Below are 16506 nucleotides of genomic sequence, written 5' to 3'. Positions count from 1 at the left end.
GACCAACATCTCTAATGAATTATTAGAAAGAGCTATAACATTACATTATTTGTTTATATATTATATTATGTGTCTATTATTTTAGTATTATATTCTATATACATTAAAGAGTATACTTTATGATTTTATACTAGAAATGCAGGGTTAATTAAATATCAGGCTAGTTTTAAGTACAATAGACTACATTTTTAAAAATACGAATAATGTGAATATATCTATATATGGAGAAAAATGTTTTGATGAAAACAATACCAATTTAAGTTTAAAAAACATAAAGCAAAGGAATAAACGGACTTTTCTTTAATATGATAAATAGTATTTTTTAATTTTTTTTAGGTTTTTGCAAGGCAAATGGGGTTAAGTGGTTTGCCCAAGGCCACACAGCTAGGTAATTATTAAGTATCTGAGACCAGATTTGAACCCAGGTACTCCTGACTCCAAGGCTGGTGCTTTATCCACTACGGATAAATAGTATTTATTTCAAACCATGAGCTAGCATTATCTGTAGTGTCAAAATGCTCAAGGTCTTTCCTATAAGATAAGAAGAAAAGCAAGGATGTTTATTGTCACTGGAATTATTTGATATGGTTCTAGAAATACTAACTCTATCAAGAAGATAAGAATAGGAACTAGAAATATGATTTCATTAGTATAGGAGCTCCCAGATGCGAAAACTTTCTATAAATCTAGGTCAGCAACTTCTCTGCAACTTATTGTCTTAAAGAATCGCCTAGAGGACCAAGAAGTTAAATAATTTATTTCTGGGACATACTGTTAGAGACTGGACTTGAACTCCTTTCTTCCTGGTCCTAGCCTGGCTCTCTATCTACTTTGCATGCTGCCTCTCATAGCATAATGCAAGAAAAAAATTTGAGAAAATAAGTATGAGTGAAAAGGAAATAAAATTATCTTTGCAAAAAATAAATGATATATTTAGAGAATAGTGAATGTGTAGATTCAACTAAATATTAAGTGAAATGATGAAAAACTTCAGCAAGATAGATGAAATTATCTATAAAAGCACTAGTTTTCTGTATATTATTTTTAAAAAACCAAATCCAGAAGAAAACCAATCCAGTAGAAAAAGAGTTTCTATTCAGAATGACTAGAAAATATATAAAATATCTGTTTATTTTAAAAAAAGACATAATAAAATCTTACATGATAATAACTATAAATCATTCCATGGAAATAAAGACAAATAATTGGAGATTATTAATTATTCAAAACTGGATCATGAAAATATAATACAATGAAATATTATGCAAATTAATCCATAGATCCAGTGCCAATCACTCTGCTGAAGTTACTTTATAGAAATAAACAAAATATAATAAAATTTATCCGGAGGAACAAATGTTCAAGAGTAGGAAGGAATATAATGGGAAGGAAGGTGGTCAAGTAGTACCCAGATCACAAACTATATTACAAAAAATAATCATCAAAATTGTTATTACAATCAAATAAAAGAATAAGAGGAGATATTTTTCACAACTATGAAAAGGAAGAAGTTCTTAACCAAGCCAGAAATAGTGAAGATCATTAAGATAAAAAGTCAAATCAAGTTAATGAGCATACTAATGTATGGCACTGTGCTAAGACCTGGGAAGGACATAACAGTGTGTCATCAAGAACTCACAATTAACTACTATGGCATAAAATTGTATATACTGTCAGACACTCTGTAGTGGACACTTTTGCTTAATTGAAGGTTCAGTCTGGAAGGTATATGTGTGAGAAGTTACAGATATGTAAAGACAAAAAAAATCCCATTTGCTCTTAGGATAAAGTACATATTTTCTGAAGTTTAAAAACCCTTTACAAATCTGTTTCCTGCCTACCTTTTTAAGTTTATTGCATATTACTTGTTCACACACTCTTTAATCTAGCCAAAATGACCTTGTTATTCTACATACACAACATTTCTGTGGCTTTGCAGAGGCTGTTCCCACACCCCTAGAAAATACATCCTTATTTCTACTTCATACAGTCTCTAGCTTCTTTCAAAGCTCAGCTCAAATGCTATGTTCAACAGGAAGCCTGCTCTGATCCTTTCTGCTGGAAATTATGTGCTAATTGATAGTAGGAGGCTACTCAATTGTCTTGATGATACTGAAATGATGTTAATTCACATTAGTGATTAATGTTGGGGGAACATTTCAGAATGGTTATAAAGGATAGTATTAGAAAGATACTCCAACTTCTCAAGGGTACCCCTAGAAATTTGAGAGTGAAATATCTATCATATGAAGATTTGACTTGCTAGTGAATGTGTAGATTTTGAGATAGAGATAACAGAGCTAGGTATGTAGCAAGATGTAGATAGATATACAAATATAGGTAAGTATATATGCACATAGATATATATTTTTATATCTATGGATAAATATATATAGGAAAATATATAAACATAAACATAGATTTATATGTTTTGCTATTTGCATATTATGCATCCTTTGTTGTGTTATGGGCCTGTTAATGTTACTATCCTTGTATTTCTGTCACTATTTATGATTATTCATTTATGTTCTATGGATATACATATGCTATCATAATGTGTGTATATAATTTATCCTTCATATGACCATTGGAAAAGTCTGAGCCTTAGTTTTCTCCTCTGTAAAATGAAAAGAATAACAATTGTACTTTTTACTTAAGAGGTTTGTTGTGAGGAAAGTATTTAAAAAACTTTAAAACATTATGTAAATTTGATATAGGGAAAGGATTAGTTTGAAGGAATACTGACTATTCTGAGTCATTATAGATTTAGAGATGAAATAAAGCTTAAAGATCAACTCATCTAACCTGCTTATTTTTACATTAAGGAAACTGATGCCTAATGAGGCTAAGTGACTGTCTAAGGTCTCACAAGTAGTAATTAGCAGAGCTGAGATTTGAAGACAGGTTTTCTTTTCACTGTTCCACACTGCTTGTCCATCATGTGAACCTGCAAGTGACCTAACTTCCAGGTCATCAATACAAGGATGACTTGATTAAAAGTAGTACCTCCCAAGGGCTGAGGTGGAAACAAATAGTCTTCTTGAGCTGGGGGGGGGCATGTCAGAGAGAGGAAAGAGGTGTAGAGGATAAGTAGTTCTTAGATTAAAGGAGAGAATGGAAACAACCCAGGAATAGGGTGAATGACTGAAGAGGGAAATAAGGGGCCTCCAGGATGCTATGTCCCTAATACATGAAAAGAGACAAAGGGTCCTGGGGAAACAGGAGACACAGGGTTTGAACTCCTACCTCGTTGTGTGCACTTGGATCTCTCTATATATAGTAAGATTCCTTCAGCTCAGATGGGGAAGCTCAGAGGGCATGAGGGATCATATTGAATTTGTTTCCTGTTTAAGAACATTCAGGCTATGGTGCTCTGCTAAAGGGGAATAACATTTCATTCATTCCCCCAGAGGTCCTACGACAGGTGTCCAGGGATAATTCCCCTTCCTCCTCTGTCATCCAACCCAAATGTGAAAGAAATGGTTGCTGTTGTGAATGTCAATACATTTTGGTTCTTCTCTATCTCTATAAAATGATTTTAATTAACCAGGATTCTGGTTAACAAATTCCTATCAGGATATAACTAAATGAAAGAAGGTAAGGATAATAGAGCCTTCTCAATAATTAGAGAGGTACTGCCCCCTCAATTTGAGTAAAAATGCCTAACTCTCCCTTAGTACCAGAGAAAAAATCTGAATTATTATGGTATTAAAAGATAAAATATGCTGATATTCTATGATACTATACACACAATACACACAATATATAATACTATATACACACAACACTATATATATATCATGCAATTCTGAGTTTTCTAAACTTTTTTTGGATTATCTGAAAGCCTTTGTGTGTTGTTTGTTTCTTGGGCAAAACTCCTCCTAAAATTGGCATTTAATTTCTTATGCTTATATATATTGAGACTGTGATGGGGAAAGTTGGGAGTGGAAGAGATAATTGTATTTGCCTGGAGAACAGCTGGCTACCTGAAATTAGGCTCTTTATAAAACCCTGCCCTGAGTGAGTGAAAAGTATGTTTCCAATTTAGACACAGTTCTGAGGATAAGATATTCTTCCAAAGTTTCACATCCCAAAACAATTGTTATAGTGGGAAGGTCACTGGACTCGGAGTCAGATGAGACCTAGATTTGCCCCTTACTAGTTGTATATTATGGGCAAATCACTTAGCCTCTCTTACTTCCTTCTCTGTAGTTAACATCAGCCACCCTGTCCCACCCTGACCCCCACTGCTTTTACTCCCTGAAGGTCAGATAGGTTATATGTGATTCCTTCTGAGGGTTCTCTCTGAAAAGGATTCCAGTCTCCACTGATAATGTTCCTTAAAATATAGGAGTTAAGTCCCTTGTATTCCAGTTTCATTTAACTCCTACTATATTAACTTTTATTTTTTTTTGAGTTTTTTTACAAGGAGACGGGGTTAAGTGACTTGCCCAAGGTCACACACCTAGGTAATTAATAAGTGTCTGAGGCTGGATTTGAACTCAGGTACTCCTGACTCCAGGGCTGGTGCTCTATCCACTGCGCCACCTAGCTGCCCTAGATTAGCTTTTGCAAAGGAATATTTACTTTAATAAGGCATTATCACAAATATGCAAACTTACTCCCCTACATGTGAGGTTTAATCTTTCTTCCCTTTATACCACCTGTCAATGGTGAATGAGTTTTAAACATATTTATAAAGCTAGGACAATGGGCTTCTATATGGGTTTGTTTTGGGAGAAGAAATCACCTGACTGACTCAGGAGGGTAAGAAAAGGCTTAAATTTTAATTCACAGGCTACTGCAAAAGTTCATAGGTTACTACAAAAAGTTCACAAGTTCTTTGGAGAAGCATTGAGATAGTGAGTTTCAATATTGCTGTTCCCAATACCTGGAATTCTCTCTGTCTTCATGACCTCCTCTTGGTTTCCCAGACTTCCTTCAAGTCCCAGATAGTATTGCAGGGTTGGGGAATCTTTTTTTCTGTCTAGGGTCATTTGGATATTTATAACATCATTTGCCAACCACACAAAATTATCAATTTAAAAATTGGCCTGTTATATTTGGTCAAACATTTAAATTAATTCACCCTTAAAAAGTTCCTAAATTTATTGAATTTCAAGTCCTGCCTGCATTGTTGGGGTAATACCAGATCAAAAGATTCGCCTCTGTTCTACAGGAAGTCTTTCCTACTCCTCCTAAATCTGAGTGTTTTTCATTGTAAACTACTCTCAATTTATCCTATCTAAATCTTGTTTGTATATATAGTAGATTACCTGTTGTCTTTGCCACCAGACAATAATATATCTGAGATCAAGAAGTCTTTTTTTAACCTTTCCTTGTCTCTCCAGGCATAGTTCCTGGCACATTATAGGCACTCCATAAATGTTAATTGAATGACTCACTGACTCAAGGATTGTGGGGAGGCTCAAATAAGATAGTATACGTAAAAGCACTTTATGAACTTTAAAGCAATTATAAAAATGTTAGCTATTGCTATTGCTGTTGCTGCTACTGCCTCAAAGCCTCCCTATTTGTGAACACACAAAGGAAGTTCTGACATCCTTCAGCTTCTCAGATTCATTGACACTTGAACTCAATAATAGGGCAAGTTATTTTTGTTTTCAAGGTGCTTCTAGGTAGTATAGTGAATAGATTGTTGGACTTGGAAGCAAGAAAGCTTGAGTTCAAATTTTGCCTCAGACACTTAACTGTGTGACCCTGGGCAAATCATATTTCCTTTCTCAATCTCAAAATAGTGATAATGATTGTACCTTCCTTACAGAGTTGTGAGGATCAATTGATAATGACATATATAAAACATTTTACAAGTCTAAAAGCCCTTTTTAAGTGTTATCTAACTAATTTTCCCACCAGAAGAGAGGCAGCAAAAGATCAAGATGAGTTGGGGAGAGATAATAGGAAATAAATTACCTCCTTATTAACCAAATTGACATTAACTCTCTTATACCCTTTGCTTCCATCTAAATGATAATCTAAAAAGAAAATATGAGGAAAGATTAAGTAGGTATCTCAAATGTTTGATTCTCCTTTTTTGTCTTTTTTAAGATTGCAAAAACCATTTTGGGATAATTAAAAAAATTTTTAACAAATACAAAATAAAAAAAAAGAATATTGCCAGGTATTCAGCACAGACCATATGAGAAGATTCAATATAAAACAATAAATTTCTACTTCAAGAAAACCTATATAATACATACTACACATTGTCTTCAAAGCTTATATATATATACATATATATATGTATATATGTATGTATATATGTATATATATATATATATATATATATATATATATATATATATATATGACTGTACTGCGCTTATTTCCTTCCAACATCTATTTTTCTGAAAGTGGATAGTATCTTCCTTCACTGGTCCAAGTGTTTCCATCTCTGTCTCTCTGTTTCTCTGTATGTGTGTGTGTGTGTGTGTGTGTGTGTGTGTGTGTGTGTGTGTGTGTGTTGTTAAGTGACTTGACCAGGATCACACAGCTATTAAGTGTTTGAGACTGGATTTGAACTTAGGTCGTCCTGACTCCTGAGTCAGTTCTTTATCCACTGAGCCACCTAAACTGCCCTTTTCCTGTGTTCTAAATTAGCCAGTCCTCGTTTTCTACACCACAGTAATATTCCAACCCAATCACATCCTATTTGAGATATTAACTATGAAAGTTTTTTCTCCCCTATTTTTTGCATTCCTTCTATTTTTGGCTACGTACGTTTTATTTATACAAGAACAATTTAAAATAATTCAAATTATCCTTTTTTTTTACACTTCAACAATGCTCTCACCTTATAATACAGTTTAAGATCTGATACTGCTAACTCTACTTCCTTTATGTCTTTTCCCCTGGTTTCTTTCAAGTTCCTTTTTTCTTTCAAGAAAACTTCATTATTTTTTTAATTCAGTAAAATAAATTTTTAGTAATTTGATTTGAATGGCAACTAAGATGTTAGGTAAAATTGTCATTTGAAAAACTTATCTTGGTTTTACCTATCTATGATCAATGAATATTACTTTATTTAGATCTGAGCTAATTTATATAAAAAGTATTTTATGTTTGTGTTCATATAGTTCCTGTGTCTGTTTTGGCAGGTATACACTCAGGTATATTATAACGCCTAGGTATTTTAAATGGTCTATAACAATATTGAATTATTGCTTTTGATTAAATCTACTTGAACTTTAACCTCCTGCTTTTTTCTACATATTAAATTCTACTCTTGTCCTTTATTTTATCTTTGTTTGCATCTCTCATTTTTATAATGTGTTCTGAAAGTCACATATAGTTGAATTTAAAATTTTAATCTGTTGTTTCTTTATGGGTAAATATGTCCTATTCATATTCTAAGCTACAATTACTTTTTGCATATTTTCCTCCTTCCCTATTTTTCACTATCCTTCTCACCCTATTTACCCTATCCCTTCTCACTCTACTTTACTTCTAATCACTACCTTGCTCTTCTAATCCTTCACATACTTCTCAAGAGTCCTTCCCTTGGCCTTTCTCTTCATTCTATCCCTTTGCCCTCATTTCTTTTTGCATTCAGAAGACTTTTATACCTTCCTAGATATATGTTTTTCCCTTTTAACCCATTCCTGATGAGAGTAATGTTCCCCACCCTCCCCTCCTACTAGCTTCTTCTATATATTTTTCACCTTTTATTTGTTTGTATAAGATAATTATTCCCTTTTATCTTTCCCTACACAATTTTATTTTTTTAAGATCACCCCATCATACTCAGTTTAGCCTCTGCCTGTCTTTCAAACCACCCAAATAATGATATCAAAGGAGTACTACTAATATTTTTTCATATACAAAGAAAACAATTTGACCTTATTGAGTTCCTTATAATTGATCTTGAATGTTTATCTTATGTTTCTCCCTTAAGTTCTGGTGCTTTTGTCACAAAAACCAGAAAATTTTTGAGCTTGTTAAATGTCCATTTTTTTACATTCAGGATTATACTTTGCCAGATGTTACCTTTGGTCTTTAACCCCAACTCTTTTGCTCTATGGAATATAGTATTCTAAGATCTATGCTCCTTTAATATTGTAGCTGTTAGATCTTTTTGTAATCCTTATTGTAACTCTATGACATTTAAATTTTTTTTCTGGCTGTTTTCCAATATTTTTTCCTTAACCAGGAGCTTTGAAACTCGGCTCTAATATTCCTCTAAGTTTCCCTCCTGAGATCTCTTTCAGGTGGTAACTGATAGATTTTTTTTCTATTCCTATTTTGCCTTCTAAACTTCAGGGCAATTTTTCTTGATAATTTCTTGTAATGTATCAAGATTCTTTTTTTAATAATAATTTTCAGGTAGTCTGACTATTCTTATTTCTTCTCAGTCTCCTCTCCAGATAGACTATTTTTCTGATCTTTAATTTTCTTTTTTTTCTTTTTTTTAAATTTTGTTTTATGATTTCTTGATGTCTTAGAACATCATTAGATTCCCCTTGCCCAATTCTAATTGTTTTTCTTCTTTTAAGTTTTTGATTCTCTATTTCTAGTTGTTTTACTTTTCATAATTTTCTCAATTTTCTTGGATTGTTCTTATTTTTTTTTCCTAATTTTTCCTTGATTTCTCATTTGATTTTTTAAAGTCATTTTTCAGTTCTTAGAAAAACTCTTTTTTGTGTGCTTGGAATCAATTTGGCATTTCTCATTTAGAAAGGAATGACTTTTTTTTTTTAAAGCTCCATTATCTTCACTGAATATGAACCCAGATCTTCTCTGTCCCCATAGCACTTATTTATGGTTAGGCTCTTTCTTCTTTAATTACTCATTTTTATTTATGTTTGTTTTTTTAGCAGCTATTAGTATAATCTCAAGAAATAGGGAATGATGTCTCAAGCCTCAGGTCCTTCTTACTGTTATTTTTGAGGTCTGTTTTGGGGCCCCAACCTTGTTCTCTCCTTTCCACTCCTAAGCCACAGCTAGATCTCCCAGTCACACTCCCACTCAAAATGATCATGCTCCCTATGAATAATCAGGTGGCTGCAAACTCCAAAGTCCTCTCTTCCCTTCCCTTCACCACTGAAACCAGAAACTGTTCTCTTGTAAGTACCCACAGCCATCAAGTACTGTTTCGCTCTTAGGTGTGTGCTAACTCCTTCATTCTGCAGCCACAGTCAGGATCATTTGGTAAGTACAGCTGTGCCTGACATCCCTCAACAGTGGAAGGTCCTTCCATCTTCTCCTAGTACACTGTCAGATCTCCATACTGTGAAATTATTTCTAGGACTGAGGCTGCCTCTCAACCCAGTTGCCCCAGGGCTTGTAGTTGATTCTGCAGAATCAGCCTGGGAGTGTTTGCACTTCACTCAGACTAAACCCTGACCCCGTAGTATTGAGGAGAACTGCTTTTCACTGAGGTTATTTCTGCCATTCTAATGTGATGTTCTCTCTCTCTTTTTTTTTTATTTTGTGGAGGAAATTTAGAGAACTAAAAGTTTTCTGACCTATACCATCTTCCCAGAATCTTCATCTCTGATTCTCCCTTTTATCAAGGTTTCATTGGAAATAACCAATCTAGACTCTGCTGATAATTGGGACTTTGTAGAAGTCCATGAAGACATAGTTGTCAATTTGGTGGTTCTAGGATGTTAAGGGTTAAAGGAATTGCAGGGAATTGTGGGATTTGAAGTCTTTTCATCAAATAAAATTGATTAAAATGTTCAACTGAACAAAGTTCAAGGACAAAGCCCTGTTGACAATAATGTTTGAAATTCAACCTCCTGGAAGGACAGGGACTGTCCTCAGATTTTTGCAACTACTCAGCAGAGTTTTTGGCATTTTACAGGTGCTAGATAAATTATTTTTGTTTGGTCCATTAATTGTCATCAATCTTTGGAATGGAGAAAGATCTTTAGTTATATATGCTCTGTATGATGTGTAATAAATATTGCCATGATTTGAAGCAGTGTTTACTTATGAAAGCAAATAGTAAATTGTTAACACTTCCTGAAGTCATTAGGGGAAAGTCCAGAGTTAGAAAAGTTTAAATCTATGGCATGAGATCGGGTAAGCTAGAGTCTGCAAAATTTTAAGCAGTATTGAGCTGGGGCCACCCTAGCACCAAAGTAAGCCCCTTGGCTTGCAGTTTCAGAAGAGGTATCTGAGTTATAGAGAATTAAAAAAAATTTCTAGATTGCTCAGGATTGTAGGGCTGGTCCACCCCTTAGAGGAAAATTCTTTAGATCTTAAAGGGACCTCAACTGATTAGGAGAGTAACTCAAACTTTCTCTGATTTGGATGACCTTGGGATAATCACTAAATGTTTCTAGATCTTTGTTTTCTTACCTGTAATTTAAAAAAAAATTCATTTCTGTGTTTGCTTTCAGTCTTGTTAATCTCTTCTTTGATTTTTCAGAATTTCTATTTTGGTAGTTTAAAAACTTTTTGCTTTCTAGGTTTTTTTTTGCTCTACACCCAATTTATTGATCTTATCTTTTGTTAATTAAGATGTTTAGAGATATAAATTTTCCCCTCATTACTGCTTTTTGTTGACTACCAAAATGTTTGGCATGTTGTCTTATTGTTGTCATCATCTTTGGTAAAAATTGACTATTGCCTTTATGATTTATTCTTTGACTCACCATTCTTTAGAATTAAATTATTTACTCTCTACTACCTTTGTAATCTTTTCCTCAATATCCATTTTGTTGAATTTAGCTTTTATATCATTTGTATATTTTTATTGCATTATAATAAATGTGTTATATAAACTAATTTTTTTTGGTCCACTTCATTTTATATCAGCTCATATAAGTCCAAATTTCACTAATTCTATCCCTTTTAAAAATATCTTTTAAATTATATTTTTATTTTTTAAGAAGCAAATATCTACCTTCCTAATCTTCCCAACCCCACTCTTTCCGCTGAGAACTAAGGCAAAGCAAAACCCTTAATATAAACATGAGTAGGCAAGCAAAAAAATTTTCATATTGACCCTGTTCAAAAAGAATTAATGTTTCCTTCAGTATTCTGGATTCTTTAGCTATTTTTTTCAGTTATTTTTCTTTCCATCTTGTTTTTGTTTACATTTTCCACCTGTTTTTATTTTTTCTAAAACCATCTCCATCATTTCTTATAGCACAATAATATTTTATCACCTTTATATGCCAAAACTTGTTTGTTCATAAATTGGGAGATGGTTAATTCCTATGCTTTGCTACCTCCAAAAGTGCTATAGATATCTCCATACAGTCTTATGGTTGCTTTTGCTTGGTACTATTCCCTTCCTTAAGCTTCTTTCTCTCCAATTCCCCTCTCTGCCTCCCTTCTTCTCTTAAAATTATCAAGATTTAACAGAACCACTCCCAGGTCTTCTCTCTAATTAGATTCCTTTTATACCACCTTATGATGACAGGGTTCAGAGGGGACTATATACATACATGCATATATATACATATATGCATAATAATAAAGGGTTAAACAAAGATAAATTACTTTCATATATATATATGAAAGTAATTTATCTTTGTTTAACCCTTTATTCATTATTGTTCATTCATTCATGTTTATCTTTTTAAGTTTTTCTTAAAAGCTGTATGTGAAATTCTAAGTTTCTATACAGCTCTGATCTTTTCATAAGGAATTCCTGGAAGTCTTTATTTCATTAGAAATCTATTCCCCACCCCATTTTTGTGGGTAATTCTTGGCTTTAAACCTATATCCTTTGCCTTCTACTATATGGTATTCCAACTCCTAGCTTCTTCACAGTGATCATTGTTAATTATATATGATCTTGACTGTATTGATTCTTGAAACCCCCTTTTTGATTGCTTTCAATATTTTTCTTTTTAGACTTTTGCTTTTGGAGTCATGAGCTTCTGGAATTTTTGTATTGATATTACATGTAATCATAATTTTTCTGGTGGAATTCTTTTTTATTTTCTCATTCTTCCTATCTACTTCCTGACTTTGGATTTCATATTAGGGTCTGACTCTACATATTTCTACAAGGAAGGTTTGGGCCAATCCTATTGTTGCTTTCTTGGAGTATTGAGTACTACACATTGTTCTAGGGGACAACTAGGCAGTACCATAGTTCATAGAATGCTGGGCCTGGATTCAGGAAGACATCTTCCTAAGTCCAAATCCAACCTCAATTCAAATCCAACCTCACTCACTTACAAGCTATGTGTCCTTAGATAAGTTACTTAACCTCATTTGCTTCTGTTTCTTCATCTGTAAAGTAAGTTGAAGGAAATGATGACTCCAATATGTTTTCCAAGAATACTGTAAAATGGGATCATGAAGAGTTGGACAAAACTGAAAAATCACTAAACAATTGTTCTAGGATCTCAGGAACAGCTCAGTCATTGGATTTGCTATCTTTCAGTGTTCTCTAAGTGATCTGGAATGGCCCAAAGTGTCATTGCTGATCCCTGATCTGAATTCTGCAAGTTCCTGACCTGGGTTACTGTCTGAGCAATAGTAAATGTCTTCTGGTTTTAACCACTGTCAGTCAGTTGAGAAACTACCAATTCAAATTTATAGAATTTCACACTCCCCTTTGGTCTAGGATTCAAGATTATTCCTCTTCAAGTTTCAGTCTGGGCTAAAGGTTTGAATTGATATCCACCTCTTCTAGGGTCTGAGCCATTCTGCTGCTTCTTGTTTCTGAACTTGTTTCTGAATTTTTTTCAGGTAAATTATCTGGTGGGGTGGCAGAGCTTTGCCAATGCAAACTAAATATGTATGGCCACCAAGCTGTCCCTGCTGTGATGTCTGAATATGGTTCTACAGGTGCCTCATTATGGTTTTGAGATCCTTTCTTGCTCCAGTTTACAGTCTCTCATGGACTGTGGCATGCTTCTCACTAGTCACCATCCCTAGTGTCTGTTTATCTCCTTATACTGACCTGGGCGGAAAAATGATTCATTGCAATTTAAAAAAAAATTTTTCCCAGCTGGATTTGATTTGGTGCATTTTTTTAGTTTAAAATTTTTAATTTTTTTAAACATTCATTAAAATTCTTTTGAGTTCCAAATTCTCTTCTTTCCTGCTGTGCCTCTCTCACATGTTGAAAAGGCAAACATTATATCAATTATACATGTGAATTCATATAAAACATTTCCATATTAGCCATGTTGCAAAAACAAAACAACACTGCCCCTTCCCCAAACATTAACAAGAAACATAAAGAAGGTGAAAAAAACCATGCTTAAATCTGCATCCAGACTTTATCAGTTCTTCCTCTGGAGATGAATAGCATTTTTCATTATAGGTCCTTTGCAATTTTCCTGGATAATTGTATTGATCAGAATAACTAAATCTTTCTTAGTTGATCATTGTTACAATATTGTTAATTATTGTATGCAATGTTCTCTTGGTTCTGTGTTTTTCCACTTTTTTTGGTTCATATAAGTCTTTCTAAATTTTTCTGAAATCACCCTACTCATCATTTCTCATTGTACAATAGTATTCCATTATAATTATATACCACAACATGTTTACCCATTTCCTAGTTGATGTATATTCCCTTAATTTCCAATTCTTTGCCATCACAAAAGGGTTGCTATAAATATACTTGCACTTGGTGGTTCTTTTCCTTTTTCTTCTATCTCTTTGGAATATAGACCTGGTAGTGGTATTACTGAATCAAAGGGTATATACAGTTTAATAGCCCTTTGGGCATAGTTCAAAATTTCTTTTCAGAATGGTTTGACCAATTTACAATTCCATTATTTATGTATTAATGTATCTGGTATATTTTCTAGATCTCTTTGGAGGAGTTTTAGAAGTTAACTCTCCCCTCCAATGCTTCCTGTTACTCTGTCATCTTTGCTTCACCCCTCTTTTGCCATTTTTCTTGCTGTGCAATACTATTCTATTGCTTACAAATAACAATGTGCTCAGATGTTCTCCAATTAATAGGCTTCTTTGAAGTTCTTGATTTCAACAAAAATGGCTACTATAAACAATTTTGCATATGTGGATCTTTTCCTGTTTTCTTTGATATATTTGGGATATACATCAATGTTTGATGCTATCTACTTGTATAAAGGAATGGTTCATTATTTGAATGAATATTTATTTGAATGAATGACCTCTTTTTATGGAAAGTCAGATATATTGGGACTACCAGCTAGGAAGAAGGAGCAGGCAGGATTCAAGATCACTGATTCTGGATGATTTTTCTTCAGGTATTCAAGAGGGGAATAAATCTTGAATTTTATCTTTATACCAACCTTCAAATCGACTAGCAGCTTACATTTTTCAGCCTAATGCTTTCCCACTAAATTCTAGTTATATAAAAGATCATCAGGAAAATCTAACAAACTTATTTATCAAGAAAATAAAACATAGAAATTGAGGTAAAATTGATAAAAGAATACATATTAATAAAGCAGACTTTCATCTGAAAGTGAGAAAATATCTTAGATGATTCAGGGAAAGAAAGGATGATTTTATTAAAGGGGAGTATCCTCTCAGCATTTTGGGGGCCAAACTTGCTGAGAGTCAAAGGACAAGATGATGGGTCAGTTTCCCTGCATTCTGTCTCTGAAACTTCTATAATTCAAAAATCTTTGCCTTTCTCTCTCTACACACTTTTCTCTCTCCAGGTTGTGTCCAACAAAATAAAGTAAGATCCTTTTGCAACACGGAAGTGTTGTGGCTCAAAGTCTCGTCAGTCAGGAGTCATATCTCCTTATATGTATACAATATAGTACCTTCCTGGTTTTATCCACCCATCAAGTGACAAAGGTTATATCCATTAGTGATATCATAGTGTCAAAAGGTATGTACATATATATAACCTTTATCAAATTGGTTACCATTTTATGGAATGCATATATGATATGGTATATATGAAGAGGGAAGAGAAGAGAGAGAAGAGAAGAAAATTTTAGAACTCAAAATTTTATAAAAATGAATGCTAATAATTGTCTTTATATATAATTGGAAAAATAAAATACTATTTAAAAATTTTTGCAAAGTTTAGTAACTTTTTAAGTATAATTCCAAATTGCTTTTCAAAATGGTGGGAACAATTCAAAACAATGCCCATGTCCTCCACATCTCCAGAATTGTTTTAATTGATATTTTTTTCTTATTTTTAGATGGAGCCTATTTTATTTGGATCTTTATAGCTTGAAAGATGTACACATCCTTTTGTCATTTACCCATAGGAAAATTACACTTGGTTTTATTTATTTGAATAATCAATTCCCAATATGAATTTTGAATATTAGAAATTGAATATTAGAAAGCTATCAGAGCAGTTTTCCATGAGAATCTGGAGTTATTCCCCTACCTCCCCTTTGGGAGTTGAGTTATGATTTATTCAATTTCTTTTTCTGATATTGTTATCGAAATAGTCTATTATTGCTCAATTTGCATATTTAATATTTATTTGTATATAAATATGTATTTATATATAAGAATATAAGTAGTCTTATATTTCACTAGTTTATCAGTTTTGTTAGTTTAATTGAGCAAAATAGTTTCTGTTCATTTTTTAAATTTTATCTCCAGTTTTTATGAATTACTTTTTCCCTTTTTTGATAAAATTTGTTTTTCCTTTCTTTCCTTCCTTTCCTTCCTTCCTTTCTTTCCTAACTCTTTATTAGTTTATCCCAGTTTTATCAATTTAATAATTTTTGGAGGCTATCAATTTTCTTAATGTCTAATTTTCAGTTTCTTCTTTGTTGCTTAGCTTAATATGTTGTATTTCAAGTCCTTTTTTAGTTGTATACCTAAATCATGAAAAAATGGACAATTATATTGTTTCTTTACTCTTTTGCTGTTGAAAAACATTTAATTATATAAGTTTTCTCCTAGGAACTGCTTCAGCTTACATGCATTTTAGTACATCATTTTGTCATAATTTTCTTTGATAAATTTTCTATTATTTCTGTAATATGTTCTTTTATACTTTTTTGAATTTTATTTGCTCTCAAGACAAATTAAAGGACATTTATTGAGCATAATGTTTATTACATTGGGCTCAGTAAATGATATATTGCTTGTTCTTGAGAACAAATAGTTCTCAAAAGAATTGCAAAGAATTACCAACCATATGAAAAAATGTTTCAGATCCCTAGTAATAAGAGAAATACAAATTAAAAGCAGAAGTTTAACTTCAAACCAAGCAAACTTATGAAAGTGATCAAGAAGTGGGAACAATTAATGAGACAAAAGTCAATATCAATTTATTAGTGGAAGAGTGCATTGACATATCTGTTCTGGGAAGAATTTTAGAATTACATGAAGACAGAGATTAAAATGCCCTTATCTTTAACAGAGATTCTGCTACTAGGAATAGATCTCAAGATGATCAATGATACAATGAAATATTTATAAGCATTTGCACATATTTATAGTAAAACTTTTCATGCTAGCAAGGAACTGGAAAGAAATCTCAGTGATTGGGAACATCTAACCAAATTGTGGTACATAAATATATATGACAATAACAGCAACGACAATAACTAACATTTATATAGCACTTTCTATATGCTAGGAATTGTG

The 16506-nt window shown here is 32.8% G+C and overlaps 1 long non-coding RNA gene across 1 annotated transcript in view; it reads left to right on the top strand.

Moving 5' to 3' along the window:
• The first annotated feature begins 9066 nt into the window (after positions 1-9066).
• The window catches only part of LOC141514208 (uncharacterized), a 114607-nt gene continuing 107167 nt past the window's right edge, over positions 9067-16506 (top strand). Inside the window, exon 1 of the long non-coding RNA XR_012475968.1 lies at positions 9067-9168. This is a non-coding gene — a long non-coding RNA (uncharacterized LOC141514208). The remainder of the gene's footprint in view (positions 9169-16506) is intronic.

This window comes from Macrotis lagotis, chromosome 2 (assembly GCF_037893015.1).
Source record: "Macrotis lagotis isolate mMagLag1 chromosome 2, bilby.v1.9.chrom.fasta, whole genome shotgun sequence".
NCBI classification, from domain to species: Eukaryota; Metazoa; Chordata; class Mammalia; order Peramelemorphia; family Peramelidae; genus Macrotis; species Macrotis lagotis.
Note: the sequence above shows the minus strand (reverse complement) of the source record. Positions and strands in the feature narration are given on the sequence as shown.